The sequence below is a fragment of the Tyto alba genome, unplaced genomic scaffold, assembly GCF_018691265.1.
Source record: "Tyto alba isolate M040663 unplaced genomic scaffold, T.alba_DEE_v4.0 Super-Scaffold_12, whole genome shotgun sequence".
NCBI lineage: Eukaryota > Metazoa > Chordata > Aves > Strigiformes > Tytonidae > Tyto > Tyto alba.
The window spans coordinates 190,745-209,796 of NW_024881274.1; the positions used below are offsets into that span (position 1 = coordinate 190,745).

The window sequence follows — 19,052 nt, forward strand, 5'->3', positions numbered from 1 at the left end:
TTACAAGCCAGCACAGATACTCTATTAAACAATCCCTTGCAGACAGGTGTTTGACAGAATGGACATCATAGTAAATGGCATTTGCCATGGCCTTTTGTTATCTGGCCTACATTCACTTTCAAGGGGTCAAACTGATTTACAAAGAATAGGGTAAAGTTTCACAGATGTGTAGAGCGTTTTGCAGTATCTGAGATAAGGTGTATACACCAGTGCCTAGGAACTGATTAATCTGTATCCCATAGATATGGACTAATTCACTTCTATACACTGTACTTCTATGCATCTTATGATAAGTGGCCACAATGGCTGCAACGATGTTAAAAAATTCATCAGTGCTAGCCACTGGAATATGATCCCCCATGATGCTACAAGCATAAGACAGAGGGCTAGTCCCAGGAGCCTGCGTGCATTAGTAGGCTCTGACCAGCTGTACCTTGGGGCTTTCACCGCTCTGACCAGGGGCTCTGTGTCCCAGGCCCAGCCCTCTTCCTGAGCTGCTGTCTGGATTTCCTGAGCTGACCTCTGACATGGTTTGTACCTCGTTTTTGTCTAAGAGTCACTGGTTGTTTGCTGTTCTTGTCACCACCCTGCTCTGCTCACCTGTCCCTAGGTCCACAAGACTGTATCCTGTCACTGGGCTTGTGTTGTGGCCACCCTCAGCTCATGGGTGTCTTCCTTTAGGGAGCAACATTGCTCCTGCTGCTCCCTGACAGGAAGAACAGCTACTATTATCCTGCTGACAACAGTCTTGCTGGTACAACAAAGGATGCAGTTGATTCACTTTGTTGCAAGGGAGAGCTATTGACTTCTGCTCAGCTTGCTGTCCACAAGGACTTTCAGATGCTTTTCCACACAGTTATTTTCTAGTCAGTCAGACCCTAGCCTGTCCTGTTGCATGGCTTTACTTTGACCCAGGTGCGGGACTCTAGATGTATCTTAGATGAACTTCATGAGGTTTCTATCAGACCATTTCTCCAGGACGTTGATACCCTCTGAATAGAAGGTCTGCCCTCCAGCATATCAAAACTGTCCTCAGTTTGGTATCATCCACAAATTTGCTGTATGTACTCCAACCCATTGTCCAGGTCTTTAATAAAGACATGATGTAGTATTAGCCCCAGTACCAGACCCTGAAGGACTCCACTAGTAACCAGTTATCAGCTACACTTTATAGCAATTATCACAATCTAGTTGTCCAGACAATATTCCACCCACTTTATCACCCAGTGATCCAGTTCATACTCCATCAGTTTGACTATACTACAGGAGACTGTTTCAAAAGTCCAAGTGAAGTCAATGCATGCAACATCCAGTGATGTCTCCTCATGCCCAGAGCCAAATATCCCATTACAGAAAACAATCAGGTTAGTCAGGTACTATTTGCCTTTGTTGAATCCATGCTAGCTCCTTCCAGTCATCATCATTTTCATATGGATTGAAAAGCTTTTGAGGATTTACTTCATAACCTTCATGTACACTGTGATAAGGCTGCTTTTCCTATAGTTCCCTGGATCAGATATGAGTAAAATTTGCCTTTCCCAGTCATAAGGAACCTATTCCAACTACCATGACTTTTCCAGGGTGAGAGTAGCCTCACAACAACACTATCCAGCTCCTGCAATACCCCCAAATGAGACCAATGCAGTGATGTGGACTTGTGTATTTCCAAATGTCCTAAGTGCTCCTCAATGCTATAGTCCTCTCCTGTGAGTAATGCTCCACACATTCTACTAGTAAGCTGGAGGACCACAAAGGCATGAAGGCAGACCCTACTAATGAAAACAGGGGCAAAATCACAGTTGAATTTTTGCTGCCAGTGTCATTTTAGAAGCTCTTCCTGTTGCTTTTCACAATACTTGCTGTTTTTTGTTGGGTAATTTTATTTTGGATTTCCAGATGTCCTGGATCCCTTTGATGAACAATGATGAATATCTCCTTTGAGATTCTGAATGACCTCTGGTTTCCTGAAGTGCAAGACTGGCTTGAGCCATCAAAGCTAATTTAGTTATTCTTACTTTCATTCAGTCTGATAGACTGAATTATCCAGCACGTAGTTACTGTAGCATGTATTTGACCTGGAGATAACTCAGAGAAAGTAACTTGAAGTATTAGGTCCTTATACAACATGACAGAGCTAACTCTGGTGCACACGTGATTATTTTCTGCTGTTAATCAGCATTAGCAAAGGAGGATGTAAGTGGTGCAGCAACACATTACAGACAAGCACTGAGTCTTATAGGAAACCAGCTTTAAGAGTTACCAAGAGGTAGGATAAGTTCAGTGACACCAATGACATTATCTGATAATGGTATAAAATCAACATGGCATCAGGTACTATAAGAATTAGGAAAATTCCTCACCATGCTTGTAGCAGCCAGTGTTGAACTGACTGAGAAGAAAACCATCCTGGTACAAAGACTGGGATTTCCAAAGCAGACCAATGGGGGAAGGAGTTCATATCCAGCCTACATGTTCTCTGACTACCTGAAAAAAAAAAAAAAAAAAAAAAAAAAAAAAAAAAAAAAGTATCAGCCTTGCTATGAGTATTACAGGACAGAGCAATTTAGATTCCTTTTCTGTTTGTGTATATTCATTCTGCAAATCTTGGACATTCTTTTAGTTCTTAATCAATGTTAATTTTGGTAAGTTGATTCAAGGTCTATGGATTTCTTAGGATAGTAAACAGCCCAAATTCATCCCTCTGAGTTCCTTCACTGAAGGTCATTCTCTGTTGAGTCTTCTGTGGGGGCAGACTTCCTAAGTCTCTCTTTGTCTAGCCACAATTTGGACCAGAGTCTGCTATGGCTACTGATCTAATGAGGAAAATTATCACCTCTCACTGTAAGAGCAGGCTGGAAAAAAGATAACGGTAATGTATTCCACTGCTTTGGAGACAGATACATCCATTGCCAACTTCAAGGAATGAGAAGCGAGGTTTATGAGGAAAAGAAGGGAACATCCTTGTTTCGTGTCAGGCTCCTTCTAACTTCCAGACTTAAGTAACCTACAAAGTGAAGACTTCTGGAATATCCTCAGAAATGTATTTGTGTAGACATTGAAGATCTTAAGAAGAAAAACAGAATTCCAAAACAAACAAACAAACAAACAACAACAACAACAACAATGAAAAACAAACAAAAAACAAAACAAAACAAAACAAAAAAACTGAAAACCCTGCAGAAATCAAGGTCTCTGACATTTGCTTTATCCTGCTCTCGTGGATTTCTATGATACTTATTGGTCCCTTCTGACTTGAGATATTCTGATTCTATGATTCTGTGTTGAAAATACTCATTGACTCAGGCAGGTTGTTGATAACCAAGTCCCTGGTTTGGCACAACAAACTCAGCTCATAGCCTTCTTGTCCTTCTGTATTACCTTTATTGGTTAATTCTAAGTGATTTCCTGGTTTTCCTTAGCCATGCTAAAGTATTATTTTATTTTAAATCAGAGCTGATATGAGGTAAGAACAATGTATTGGTCTGGGAGGTTCATGTGAGGTTAAAAAAAAGTGTTTCATTCTGTCTGTACCTCAATTTCTGGCTGATATTTGGGTCCAGATTTTTCTGTTATGTGTACATTCTCTGTGTGAGTGGCTCTCACTTTGGTACTGGTCTGGAGTGAACAGTTACTTTCGGAACTCTGACAGAAAGCAATGATGGAGCAGAAAGATGGACCAAAATCCACCTCAACAATTCCTGGGGGCACACCTAGATTGACTTAGATCAAGGCAAATTCTTGGACACATTAAAATTTATAGCAGGTGTTTCTAAGTTGAATGACCAGTTCAGATTTTCCAAAATTGCAGCAGTAAAATTAAGAACTGGGAACAAAGTTCAGAAACTCTAAGCAAAATGACCACAATAGATCTGTCCTGTTTCACACTAGTCTGGTGTTTCCTAAGAACCTTGTTGCTGGCAGGTCCCAGGCACCTGGTACTCCTTCATCCTCACATGCTTGCAAGTATCTCTGGGCCAGAACAATCAGCTTCACTGACTCCTTTGGAGCTGTTCTGGTGCTGATTGTGACATCTACTCCCAGCTATATCAAAGAAACAGTATCAATGTATCCTGAGCATTAGACTTGTGGAAATTAACACAAATACTATGACTCTAAAGACTCTAAATGAGTAATGGTCATCTGCCCCAGCTGGAATTCCCACCCATTAAAGTCAATTAACCAGGAAGCCCTGTGTAAACCCCCATGAGATTATGCATTCTGTTTTGAATTTGTCACATTTCATTTGCAGGAATACTAAGAGCAGCTATTTATACCAAGAATTTCTATTTTCAAAGATTTGAAGTAAATCTTTTCTGTCTGTTGGTCCATTTCTGCATTGGGTTAGCTAGCTGAAAACAAAATAGAATGTTGTTTTGACCAATTAACTTTGAACCTTTTACCCCTCAATGTTATCCCATCTTTTCAGTATTTTTCACAATCATCATATACTGGCTGGCCTAGTGAGACCATCTGAACCTATTACCCTACAAGTCTTACCTTTACTCATACATAACAATCCACAGCTCTGACCTTTGGCCTGCTCATCATCTGGACTGTATACCAGATACTATGTACTTTCAGAACTGTCTGTTTATATGAAACACCACCTGGGCTCTATTTTAACACAAAAGTGCTGGAAATTTCATAAAAGCCAAACAAAGAAAGGAGCCCACATTTAGCTCCCAGTTAGCAGCTGTATATTTGAACACCTCTGCAGAAGGTCATGTCCAGGCTAAGCCTGCCTCACAAGGAGAAAACAATCCAGCAATCCATTTGATCACAGTTTATGCCTCGTCCTGTTGCTACAAGTCTGGAAATAAATTTTCTCACCATCCTTATGGCAGCAGGTTTGGCTGAAGGCCTAGATCATGTTAGACTGAGTCACTATAGAGACAGAAATTGTGCTACCTCTTGCCACTGCTACCACAGAGACTGTGTTTAAAGCTAGGATGGATGGGTTTATGTCTTCCCTCAAAGCTACATTTAGTTACAGTAAAGAGTGACTGCAGCACACAACTTTTTCTGGTATCAGTTGCCCATATAAAAACAGGTTTGAAGATGGTACAGGACTTGAAAAGAAAATGAAACTGCAGAAAATGTTGAGTTGTGCAGGCAGATGGGCTGCAAGATTTCACTCGAGTTACTGCCTTGTCTTATTTCATCCAGAATAACTTTCACCTCAGTCTTTACTAGCAAGTCCAGGCTTCAGGAATCCCAGGTCCCAGAGACCAAGGGGAAAGGCTGGGGCGAGGAAGATGTACCCTGGCTGGAAGAAGATTAGGTCAAACAACACTTAAAGCAAACTGCACATATATAAGTCCATGGCACCCTAATGGGATGCACCTAGAAGTGCTGAAGAGGGTAGTAGATGTCATTGCGAGGTCACTCTCAATAACTGATCAATCACAGAGATCAGAGAAAGTGCCTGAGAACTGGAGGAAAGCTAATGTCACTGCTATCTTCAAGAAGGACAAGGAGGACCCAAGGAACTACAATCCAGGAAGCTTCACCTCTGTCCCTGGGAAGGTGATGAAGCAGCTAGTCCTGGAAACCATTTCCAGGCACGTGAATAACAAGAAAATAATCAGATGTAGTCAGCATGGCTTCACCAAGAGGAAGTCTGTGGAGCCGCGGACGAACGACACGCCGAGACGGGTTCAGTGTGGGTGATGGAGCATCAATCAATGTGTGTCTTTATTGGTCCAGGGTACATATATTTATACAGGCAATGATAATTATTAGGCCTACTAGTCACTAGCTGATTAGCTTAAGCTCTAAAGGTCGTATTCGCACGGTCCACCTACTTGCAGTTAGCTTACAGCACATGCTTCTCATAACACTAAGTTTCTCATGCTACTATTTCTGATTCCTGTTGACTTGTTTTCGATACACGACACTACCGTAACACAATGTTTCTCAGACCACTGTTATCATAACACTAGGCTTCTCAGACCACTATTCCTAATTCCCCTTAACCTGTTTTCGACACACCACGGTACACAAGGCTGAAGCGTCCTTGACATTCTTCATGTATCAGCAGCTGCGAGCAGCTGCAGGCAAACCCTAGTGAGGCTCAGCATCAGCAGCTAGAGCAGGCTCTGATCATACAGTTGCTTGGTGGGCTCAGGACCCTTGTCTCTGAGCCATTCTCCAACAATTCCCCCTTTTTCTTTTTGTAGGAGCAGAGCCTGCGCTAACGTTCGTTCAAAGATTTTCTTAATACATGACAAGGCACAACTTAGGCATGCAGGCTTACAATCTACTGGCTAAAGGCACAGGACCCTTGTCTCTGAGCCATTCTCCAACAGAAGTGACGCTTGACAGACTTGATAAACTTCTATGATGAAATGACTTGTCTGACATAAAAGGGGAGAATAGTGGATATGGTCTACCTGGGATTCAGTAAATCTTTCAAGATCCTCATAGAAAAAACAGTGATGCATGGCCTGGGTGAGTAGACAGTGAGGTAGATTGAAAACTGGCTGAAGGGCCAGGCCCAGAGAACGGTGATCAGTGGAATGAAGTCAACTTGGAGCCCAGAAACTAGCAATGTACCCCAGGGACAAATACTGGGTCCATTTCTGTTCAACATTTTCATTAATTATCTGGATGATGGGGCAGTGTATACACTCAACAAGTTTGCAGATGACAGCAAACTGGAGGGAGTGGTTGATACACCAGAGGGTTGTGTTGTCATCCAGAGGAACCTTGATAGGCTGGAGAAATGGGCTGACAGGAACATCTTAAAGTTCAACAAGGAGAAGTGCAAAGTCCTGCACCTGGGGAAGAGCAACCCCAGGTACCAATATATGCTGGCAGAAACCCAGCTGGAAAATAACTTCACAGAAAAGGACCTGGGAATTCTGGTAGACGCCAGGTTGAACATGAGACAGCAATGTGCCCTTGTGTCAAAGAAGGCCAGTGGTGTCCTGGGCTGCATGAGGAGTGTTGTCAACAGGTCAAGGGAGGTGCTCCTTTCCCTTCATTCAGTGCTGGTGAGGCCACCCTTGGAGTATCGTGCCCAGTTCTGGGCTCATCAATACAAGAGAGATGTTGACATTCTGGATAGAGTCCATCAAAGGCCCACTGAGATGAAGAAGGAACCAGAGCACATCACATTCAAGGAAAGACAGAGAACTGGGACTGTTTAGCCTAGTGAAAAAAAGGCTCAAGGAGGATCTCATCAATGTATAGAAATACCTAAGGGGAAGGTGTCAAGAATCCCACAATCCCAGAATTGTTGAGACTGGAAAGGACCTCTAGACATCATCTTGTCCAACCCAACTGCTTAAGCAGGGCTACCTACAGCCAGTTTCTCAGGACCATGTCTAGATGGAGTTTTTTTAATATCTCTAAGGAGGGAGACTCCACAACATTCCTGGGGAATCTACTCCAATGCTTTGTCACTCATACAGTGAAAAAGGGTTTCCTGATGTTCAGATGGGACCTTCTGTGTTTAATTTTGTCTCTGGTTTTGTCACTGGACATCACTGAAAAGAGCCTGGCTCTGTCTTTTTTGCACCCTCTCTTCAGGTGAAAAGAATTGCAGTTGAATAGCAGAAGATGGTGATGAACTCATGTTCATTCTGGATCCTTCAGTATTTTTCTGAATTTGAAGACAGAAGGACATCCCACAGCACGAGCTTTGTCAGTAAGGACAATTGCTGTGGAATTTTTTGTGTGCCTAAAGTGACATCAAGCACTTATCACTGGGCATCTGAATTACTTCAGTTTATTCTGTTATGCTTTTGGGACAACTCTGTACTACAGCTGAGGTAAGGAGAAATTTTTCTCACCAGCCCAGTGAGGCCTGGGCTGGCTGACAGCCAGCATTGAGTTATAGTAGGTTATTGTTGTTACAGCACTCTGCTAGTGCTTGAGTCTCAAAGGGGTAAGTAATGTTTGTGGAAGAGAAATATTCATCCTTTGGCAAAGGATGTTTTACATACCAATGAGTTATCCAAAAGGATGAACTTTTTCTGTATCAAAGAAGACAACTTAAAGGAATTGCAGAGTATTAGAAATGGTCAGACAGATTTCCCTATTAATAATACAAAATCTACCCTATGAGGGGGTAACTGGGGCAGAATGGAGAGGTGGTGTCCTTTAAACATGGATCTTAAAAATGACCTTGTCCAGGTATGAGATTAACATGGGAAACAGCATCTGTGACTCCCTCACCCTCTCTTCTTGAACTATTATACTATACATTTCAAACACTATCCTGCTTTGTTTGTAGGGAGGGTTTTCTCTCCATCCCTGGTAGATAGAGAGCAGACGTGTTACCTTTAATGTGCTCTAAATGTATTTCTATTTGCCTCATCAGTGAAGATATTCCCCAGGTTTGAGTGGCCTGCTGGCCTGGATCTTCTACAGGATGAGGTGAAACAAGCTCCAGCCCACAATAAATGTGGTTAACAATGTCATTGCAACTACAGGCTAAGGTCTTCCTAGGTAACCCTGAGGAACTGGTGCCAATAAATATAGCATATAGACAAGATCTTGCAGAATTATATCAGCATAGCATGTAAATTAATAGGGCAGGGCCAGAAACAGATTTCTGTTTCTATCAGGAATGGGCATGGACTAACCAACACCAGGGATAGCAGGGATACTATCCTGATTATATCAGTGCAGTGCAATAATCTTAATATCACAGGAAAAATCAAATCCACACCATCTTTGCTTTTAGCTGTGATTCATGATTATGGGTACAAATTTTTTTTTATTATTATTATAATTTTTGTTGGTTTGTTGGCTTTGGTTTGGTTTTTTTTTTTTTTTTGTTTTTTTTTTTTTTTTTTTTTTCAGTATGCATATTTTAAAATTCTGGAGTATTTTGGCTTCACTAATTAATGCTGAACTAATGCTGTTGTTGAACCTAACCTGCTGTCCTGCTGTACCTGGCTGAATCTAAGGCCACAGCTTCCAACATTTAATACAAAGATTAGACTCTGGAATGGATGAATTTCAACAGTGTAATAATAGAGTTTCTTGCAAAGTGTATGAGAAGCTGTTTGAGACATTTGTGAATTTGTGAATGACTGTGGTTAGTTTTCATTACTTTCTGCTTAGTTTTCAGTACTTCCACTTTTCTTGGAGGTATAATAAAAACTATTATCATAGCTGCATAACTTAGACAGATTTCTAGCAGATCAAGTGACACTGCAGATTTCAGGAGCGGACAGCAGAATGAGTACTGGGAGGTATACCTGGCAGGAATGGCTCATGTAGTGGGAAGTAGCCTGTGGAAGTTGCTCGTACTACAACATAGTTTACATCAGATATGCAGGAGTGTTAATTGTTTCTATAGGAGAGAAAACCAAACACCTGACCTTACTTTTATTTCCTCTGAAGACACAACTATAAAGACTATTAGAGTAATTTCCTAGAAATGATGAACCATGTTTGTTTGCAATTTCAGTTAACATAGCTACATTAATGTTTCCTCTTTCCCAGGTCTGTAAATTCTGGGCCAGTTTTGCTCTCTCATGCAGCAACGTTTAATTCACTGTTTAGGACTGTTAAGCCATACAAGTAATAAGACCCAATATAAGCGGATGTCATAATATGTTTCCTTGTTTTAGTTACATTCTCATAACATTTCTTCTTCAACTAGCTATGCCTTATTCAGCGCTCCTGCTGTCTTTGCTTTGTGGTGTTTCTCACTCCATGAGCTATGGCCCTTAGCTTGCTGCACTGCTTTCTTTGTTTTACTGGCTTTGTTCCAGCCAAGCTAACCATTGTTGTTAGTGTGACTCTTGGAATAGTGCATATAGCACTACTATTAAACATAGGCAACTGCTGTATATGATGTGGATAAACAGGTTCTTCCATTATCCAACTCAGAAGATTCTTAAACAGCTTATCACACACTTCAAAGATGATTCTTACACAAAATCCTTTACATTTTACTCTCCTTTCCCAGACTGTAACATCTTCAATTAATTGATGATTTCTTTTGCTTGGATTATCATGACTAGTCACAACTTGGGAACAATTATGCACAATTTTATTTGCCCTTGTCTTCTAAATATTGACCCTGCAAACTTTTTCTGTTTTATGAGAAGATTTCCCTTTTAGCAGAACTATCTCTCAAACTCTAGAAAATCCACATACAATTGTTTCAGCCTTTTCCATGATTGCTCAGTGGTCTTGTTCTTTTATATACCCTCAAACAACTGGGTGAGGAGTGTGAATTCTGACCTCTAGAACTTTACCACCAGGCTCTAGGAAACTATTTTTTTTCTTCAGGATGTTTCACTGTTGCTCTTCATTGACATCTTCCAACCTCTGAACAGCAGCAGCAGCAGCAGCAGTAGAATCTTCAGGTTTGTCCCACCAATATTAATTGTGTATTCTGTCTGCACAGACAAACCAGGATATAGGATAAGGGTGTGCAGTACAGAAAATCTTCTTTGAAATTCCAAATGAAAGCCCTTGATCTATTGAAATAACAGGCTTTGGGAGTTTATGTTGTGTCTATCTTCCTATCTCCCCGTCTTTTAAAAATAAATTCAGAGTCCTCCCTCATCTATATACAGCTCAAGGAGGAAATGTCTAGTACCAGTAATAAATAATGTGTATATTACTTGATAGGTATTGCAGCAGATTCTTCTAGAAACAGTGATCTAGGAAGTGCCACAGTTGCTGTTCTTGAAAGGAAACGGGAAGATAATTATCAGCCCTCCTACTAAGTCATCTGCTAGGCTCTTGGAGTGAGTTGCTTCCCCATCTTAGCACTGAGTACCAGAGGAATGGATAAACTCTTTTCATATGATTTGGCCACACTACTTCTACAGGAGTGATGGATTGTTATTTCAATCAGTAATCTAGTACATGAGCTTCTCACAAATATTCTAGTACCTGCAAATTCCTTGGGCTGTTATGCCTTTGTTCACATTTCAGATTGAACTTTTCCAGTTTAGACTGAGGGAACAAAGCAGTTTCAGTCAGTATGACCATATGTCTGACTTTTAATGTTCTATAGAAAGGTACTTACATAAATGTAAGCTGGGTCTGTAAGGGACTGTGTTGGACTTTGTTTGTCTCAACATTTCTGCTGCACCGCTACAGCTTCCTGGCCTCAGCATCCTGTTGCTGTGACGAATAGTCCCTGATGAAAACATGACGTCCACCCAAAGCAAAACCAACACCAAGCGGCACCTGCGCACGAGCCGCGTGGAGGAGGTGAGGAAGATTTGCACCCTCGCCCACAAGACCACCATGAACACCGGGGTATGCGCGCATGGAAGACCACGGGGCAACAATGAGCTCCGTGGAAATGGGCAGAATTTTCGTGGGGACTAAAAGGGACTGCATCAAAGCGGGGCTGGGGGGGGCCTCCAGAGTGAGCGGAGACTTCGGCGGAGCCTGGAACACCATCACCGGCGCTGAGACCGAGCCAGCAGAACATCGCTGGAGTCGTGGGGGTGGTACTTAGTCTTGCTGTATCTCTACCACTTTCTAGCTTAGGGATTCTGACTTTCTCTTCCTTTTCTCCCTGTCCTATCGCTACTATTGTTAGCGGTCGCAATCGCGAATAGAACTTATCTACACAAAGCAGATAAGCAGGCACTTCTTTTTTCCAGCACTGGGGAACACGGGGGATAATTCTGCCAAAGAACGTGTTCGCCGACAGGTACAAAGCACAACATATTTATACACTTTTTCAGCAGAGTCATAGTTACATAGGATCAACAAAATTCATAAAGTTTAAGTTGACCTTAATAATGATTGGCTTTCCATTACCTCACCTTATCTATATTCCTATTCTGCAGAAATCATTGGTCATCTTTACTGATTGATTTAAACAGAATGGGGGGAGGGCAATGATTAACATATTCATGTTATTTCCTGGGAATTATTATCATATGCAAATGTCTCTAACGCATGCGTGGTTATACTGGACAGGGGTCCTCTGGTGGTCGTCGATAGTCTTCCTCACTGTGTCGGCTGATTGAACTCCATCCTTGCGCATGCTCATTTTATCTTTGGCTAATGCTCACCTCTCCCGTGGCCGATCTTCCCAACCAAACCATTTTCTTCTGGTACCTATTGTTTCAAGTCAAGATCCATAACCAGTACCTATTGTGTTAATTCAGAGTCCATAACGATTGTTATAGTGTTCAAGGCACACAGCATACTAGTTGCTCTAATCCTAATGGCCTTAGTGTACTTTATATTCTCATAGCTACTGTAGCTTTATGTTAAATCAAAATCATACTTTTAAACTAAAATCAAAATAATATTCTAGGATTCAAACTGTTTTATTAAGGTAACTGCAACAATTCCCCCCTTTGAAAGTATTGATAATCATACTCAATACTTTCATATATTTAAATTGTGGTCTCACTGAATGCCGAATTGTCATATGATGGTGTATCATTTAGTGACTTATCTTGTTGCTTCACCTCTGCTTGTATAATAATTCGATTAAACTCTGCTTTAAGGGTCAATTCATGTTTCAAATAACTGTATGTCAGACCAAGCACTATGAACACCATTGGTCACCTGTGCTAGGCCTGATAATGATATTTTTCCATTCATCCATGTTTCTACCATCATAGACAATTAAATTTACAGAAAACCAAAATTCAGATACTTAATCATGCTTCAGAGTCAATTTTAACATTTCTGGCCATCCAGAAAAGGTATCAACCCCAACCAGAACATACCGATATCCTTTACATTTGGGTAATTCTGTAAAATCAATTTACCAATAGTCACCAGGTTCTACTCCTACTTTCAGTTTGCCCATCTGAACTCTCTTCTGTACCACCGGATTATTCTTTAAACATACATTGCGTTTTGCAGCAACTGATTTAGCCATCTCTAACATCCTTACCGATACTATGTGACTCTTCAGGAATCTCACCAGGGCTTCTACACCCCAATGGCATTCCTGAAGTTTTACTTGTAATATTTCCCTCATAATCAATGGGGGCACAACCACCTGGCATTCAGAGGTTGTCCACCATCCTCCTAAATTTTTCTTTGCATTTAAAAATTGAGCCAATTTCTCATCTTCCTTCAAGTATTCTGGTGGATCCTTTGGGAGAGTTACAGTTCTAGTAGGAATTATTGCCATTTGTAACACTCGCTGTTGAGCTGCTTCCTTGGCAGCTTGATCTGCTAACCTATTCCCTCCTACTATTTTTGTATTTCCAGATTGATGTGCTTTACAGTGCATGGTCGCTATTTGGGCTGGTTCCTGTACCACCAATAACAACTGTAAAATTTCCTTCTGATGCTTAATATTTGCCCCCTGGGAGGACAATAGTCCTCATTCTTTCCATAATGCTCCATGGACATGAACCACTCCAAAAGCATATTTTGAATCTGTCCAGATGTTCACTTTCTTTCCCTTACTTAATTCCAATGCTCGTGTTAAGGCAATTAATTCTGCTTTCTGTGCTGATGTAGTGTTGGGCAGTGCATTTGCCTCTACGACAGTACTTTCAGTTGTTATCGCATATCCTGCGTAGCGAGTTCCATTCTGTACAAAGTTACTGCCATCTGTAAACAGCTCCCATTCAGGATCTTCGAGAGGGACATCCTTCAAATCTTCTCGACTAGAGCATGTATGTTCAGTAGTCGTTATACAATCATGTTCAGGTTGTTCTTCCTCCTGTGAAGCACTCAGAAAAACTGCAGGATTTACAAGATTAGTTGTTTTCAGAATCACATCATCTTGCTCCGTAAGGATTACCTGATATTTCATCATTCTTCTAGGGGACAGCCAACACCCCCCTTTTTGTTCCAGCACTGTAGCAACCATATGTGGAACATAGACTGTGATGGTTCTTCCCAAGGTGAGCTTTCTGGCTTCTTGTATCAATATGATTGTTGCCGGTACTGCCCGCAAGCAGGAAGGCCATCCTTTGCTCACCGTGTCCAGTTGTTTAGAAAAGTACCCCACAGGTCTCTTCCAGATTCCCATACTCTGAATTAGGACTCCCAGGGCAAGGTGCTGCCTTTCATGGACAAACAACTGGAAATCTTTAGTTAAATCAGGTAATCCTAGAACTAGTGCTGTCATTAAATCTCGCTTAAGCTTTTGAAAGGCCTCCTGTTGTTGTTGACCCCATATGAAAGGGGTGGACTTTTGGGCCTCGTATAATGGCTGGGCCAAGAGACCATAATCCATAATCCAAAAATGACACCACCCGGCCATTCCCAAGAAAGCTCTTAATTCCTGTACAGTCCAAGGTTCCGGAATAGCACAGATTGCTTCCTTTCGATCAGTCCCCAATCTTCTTTGCCCCTTTGAAATCTCAAAGCCTAAATATATCACAGTTTGGCTTGCTATTTGGGCTTACTTCTTAGACACCTGATACCCATTAAGTCCCCCCAAAATATTTAAAAGTTCAATGGTTACCTGTATACAGGCTGTCTTTTCTTCTGTAGCTATTAAGATGTCATCCACATATTGTAAGAGTAGATGTTCTCATCACGGAGTCACTGTCTTTTCATTTGTCCGTATCTCTAGTCTTTGGCAAGTTGGCTGACGAAGATTGTTGGGCTGTTCTTAAATCCTTGGGGTAGTCATGTCCAGGTTAACTGTACTTTACACCCTGTTTGTGGGTTTTCCCACTCAAAAGCAAACAGCTTACGACTTTCCTGTTCCAGGGGTATGCAAAAGAATGCATCTTTCAAATCAAGCACTGTAATCCACTGATATTTTTCTTTAAGGGCTGTCAATAAGGTATATGGATTTGCCACTACCGGGTGAATGTCTTTTACAATTTGATTTATAGCTCTCAAGTCCTCTACTAAACTATACTCACCTGTGGGCTTTCGGACTGGTAAAATAGAGGTATTATATTCTGACTCACATTCTTCTAAAATCTTATATTTCAAGAATTTGTCAATCAGCCTTTTAATTCCCTGTTTTGCCTCAGGTTTAATTGGGTATTGTTTGATCCTAACTGGTTTTGCTCCTTCCTTTAATTCAATTTTCACTGGTTGTGCCAGTTTAGATTTTCCAGGGACATCAGTTTCCCACACCATGGGAACTACTGCATAACTCACTTCTGGGGGATTTCTTGTACCTTTGGTTTTTCCTGTATCATCAGAATTTCCCCTGTTTTTGATTCTGGTATTTTTAACAACAATTCTCCATTTTCAAAAGCTATCTGGGTATTTAATTTGGATAGCAAGTCTCTTCCCATTAAGGGTACCGGACATCTGGAACGTACAGAAATTCATGTGTTATGATTTTATTTCCAAATTGTAAATTCAATGGTTGTAAGAATGGCCGGTTTTCCTCCTTCCCTGTGGCTCCCACAATATTTACCGTTTTAGATCCTATCATCCCCTTCTGTTTGTTCAGAACCTAGAACGTTGCTCCAGTGTCCACCAAAAAAGGTAACCTCCTTTTCTCCCAGCTTAATTGTAACCAGAGGCTCAGCTGGGTTCACCTCCGGTCCCTGTAAATCTGCATACTCTTCTAGAATCATCACATTAGCTGCTGTTTGCTGACTATTTAATTTCCTTGGATAATCCTTTTTCCAGTGCCCCTCCTTCTTACAAAAGGCACACTGCTTTATTCCGAGAGGGGTTCTGTCAGTCAATCTTCCTCTTCCTCCTTGTATTCCTCCCCTTAAAGGACCTCTTCTCCTTCCTCGGTTAGTAAAATTCTGTGTCTCTGTCACCATTGCAAGCAATTGTTTTTGTTTCTTAACTTCATTTTCTTTTTCTCGATTAATGTAAATTTTCCATGCTACCTCTAATAATCGGTCCAAACTCCACAGCTCCCTCCCCTCCAGCTTCTGAAGCTTTCTCCTTATGTCTTCTTGAGATTGACCCAAAAAAATCAATGCCAACTGTGCTTTCGTCCCTTCTGCCTCAGGCTGCATATCTGTATATTTACGGATTGCTTCCTTTAATCTTCTAAAAGTGCTGTGGGAGATTCCTTTTTCTCTTGCCTAATATCATACAATTTGGGCCAATTTATAGCTTTAGGCATAGCATTTTGGACCCCATATACGATCCACTGTTGGTATCGTTTTATTTTTTGCATATGATCATCCCGATTTGGATCCCACTGGGGGTTACCGATGGGAAAATTTTGATCTAAGGTACCATCTACTGTCCTGATGTGAATATCTTCTTCTGCTCGCATTCTTGCACTCCTCAAGACCATCTGCTTCTCTGTGGAATCCATAAGGGTGTCCAAAATTACTTGTATATCCTCCCAATCTGGGTTTTGGGTTTTAATTATCATTCCCCTTACTCTTCCAACTTTACCGGGATCTTCCCCATAAGGGCCAGCTGATTCTTTCCAGATAATTAAATCAGAAGGTGAAAAAGATACCTTTACATATACTGGCCCATTTTGCCCAACTCCTTGCCTCAGAGGGTCAATCATATTTCTTCCTAATTCTGATCTCAAGGGGGTTATCACACAAGTATGATATCGAGTTCTACTGGAGACTGGTGGAGAGGGCTCTACTTCAATCTCCTCATCCTCCAATCCACTACTGTCTGGATGAGGCTGGAGCCCTTCTCTTAAATCAGCACCCTGGGCTGATTGCCCAGTCGGATGCCAAGGTCCGGAATCAGGTCCACGTTCAGGGAAAGGCAGTGGAATGGGGGGGGTAGATGGGAACTGCAGGAATTATTGGGGCAGTAGGAGCAATATCTAATTCAGGACCTGTTTCTGTATGTCCCCTTCCCCTCAGTGCCAAATATTTAAAGCACATTTTAGTGGAAATACATATGGGGCAACGTTCTTGAACCTTTTTATCCTTTACCATAAGAGACATCACTTGATTAATCAGCCCACATTCTTTTTGCCACTCCAGTTTTTCTCGCAGATAAAAGAACAGATGGAACCTCATCCCCTTTTTCTTCCCTTTTACAAAATAACATTCATTGCAAAATAGTATTATGGCTTAAGGTCCCATTCAGGGTCCACATTTCCCCATCTTCTAATTTATACAATGGCCATTCATGATTACAAAATTCGATAAGTTGAATTTTGCTTAATTCATCATGCATCTCTTTCCAGTGTTCTAAAAGACAACCCAAGGGAGTGTTTCTTGGTATAGAGCTCTTGCTCCCTCTCCCTTCTTTAAACAGGTTTAAAAATTTAAATGCCATAGTAAACCGACAGTATACCTTTTTTTTTTTTTTTTTTTTTTTTTCCTTTCACTTCGCTTATCTCTGGCTGCACCCCTCGCAGGATAACAGAACCGCGGATCAAAGCTCCACACTCACTTCCTACGTAATCACACATCTCATTCACTCATTCACGCATAAAAACTCAACAGTATTTCAACAGTGTTTCATTGTTTCCTGTATTACCAGAGTTACAAATTTACCAGATTCATAAGCACAGAAACAAATTACAGAATCCGAAAGATACAATTTCTCGTATCAAGACCAGAAAGTACCTATGTGAACACCGAAGTGTTCCTGATCAGATGTATACCAGTGAGGTGCTAGCAACCCCAGTATATGCTGTTCCACGCAAGATCCCACGTCTCACGATTTATGAACAGCCCAGACCCTCTTCTAATAATCCTTGCCTTATTCCTCACAGTGACTCAACTGAGATAAGGAGTCCCTCCGGGAAAGTTCCCGGGAGCGCCCAAGAGAGTCCTATTCTCAAGGAGTCCCGCGGGCCCCGATCCTTTAATTCCCTTTCACCACTGACACTGATGCCAACCCCGTGAAACTTTTGTATTCACCTTATGGGCAGCGCCGAGGCTTCCACTGCTCAGGAATTCCCTAGCCCCAACCACACGGAACTTTGGCTCCATCTGACAGGCAGGCTTTCCACTAATTCCAAAGAAGTGCCTTACCTTTCCAGGGGATGTTGCGAGGAGCTTTATGGGTAGACAATGATGGTTCTCCCTGAGAATTCCTCGGTGCTGCCTGCAGTTTGATCAGTGCTCAATCCCGTCCAGTCTCACTTCGCAAGGTCCCATCTGGGTCGCCAAAACTGTTAGCGGTCGCAATCGCGAAAGAACTTATCTACACACAGCAGATAAGCAGGCACTTCTTTATTCCAGCACTGGGGAACACGGGGGATAATTCCGCCAAAGACGTGTTCGCCAACAGGTACAAAGCACAACATATGTATACACTTTTTCAGCAGAGTCATAGTTACATAAGATCAACAAAATTCATAAAGTTTAAGTTGACCTTAATAATGATTGGCTTTTAGTTACCTCACCTTACCTATATTCCTATTTTACAGAAATCATTGGTCATCTTTACTGATTGATTTAAATAGAATGGGGGGAGGGAAATGATTAGCATATTCATGTTATTTCCTGGGAATTATTATCACATGCAAATGTCTCTAACGCATGCGTGGTTATACTGGATGGGGTCCTCTGGTGGTCGTCGATAGTCTTCCTCACTGTGTCGGCTGATTGAACTCCATCCTTGCGCATGCTCATTTTATCTTTGGCTAATGCTCACCTCTCCCGTGGCCGATCTTCCCAACCAAACCATTTTCTTCTGGTACCTATTGTTTCAAGTCAAGATCCATAACCAGTACCTATTGTGTTAATTCAGAGTCCATAACGATTGTTATAGTGTTCAAGGCACACAGCATATTGGATGCTTAATCCTAAGGGCCTCAGTGTACTTTATATTCTCATAGCTACTGTAGCTTTATGTTAAATCAAAATCATACTTTTAAACTAAAATCAAAATAATATTCTAGGGTTCAAACTGTTTTATTAAGGTAACTGCAACACTATCAGTTGCTTATTCAATAAAGTTCACAAGGTTGTACAGCATCTGACCTTGTTTGTGTCTTAATCTCGCTCTTGGGATTGTTTAAGAACCCTCCCCGATATCGTATCAGGACAGGGTCCTATAATAGAAGCCTTCCTTGGATGTATTTTGTTATGTGCCACTGTGGTGCAGAACCTAGTGGTAGTGGTGCAGGTAGAACTCTTCCAGCTATCCCAAGATAAAGGGAAGATGCAGCTCCATCTGCTGATACTGGTGCAATAGAAAAGATTTCATAGGGTCAGGCCCCTGCTAAGAGTTAACAGGCCACTGAACCCTGTCTGGTGATAAATACTACT

The 19,052-nt window shown here is 41.5% G+C and overlaps 1 long non-coding RNA gene across 1 annotated transcript; it reads right to left on the reverse strand.

Moving 5' to 3' along the window:
- Positions 1–11,404: 11,404 nt before the first annotated feature.
- On the reverse strand, positions 11,405–18,760 carry LOC116960297. Its single transcript, XR_004406311.1, has 3 exons — positions 18,715–18,760; positions 18,008–18,009; positions 11,405–11,514 (listed from the first exon to the last, which is right to left on the reverse strand). It is a non-coding gene; the product is annotated as an uncharacterized LOC116960297 (long non-coding RNA).
- Positions 18,761–19,052: the final 292 nt, after the last annotated feature.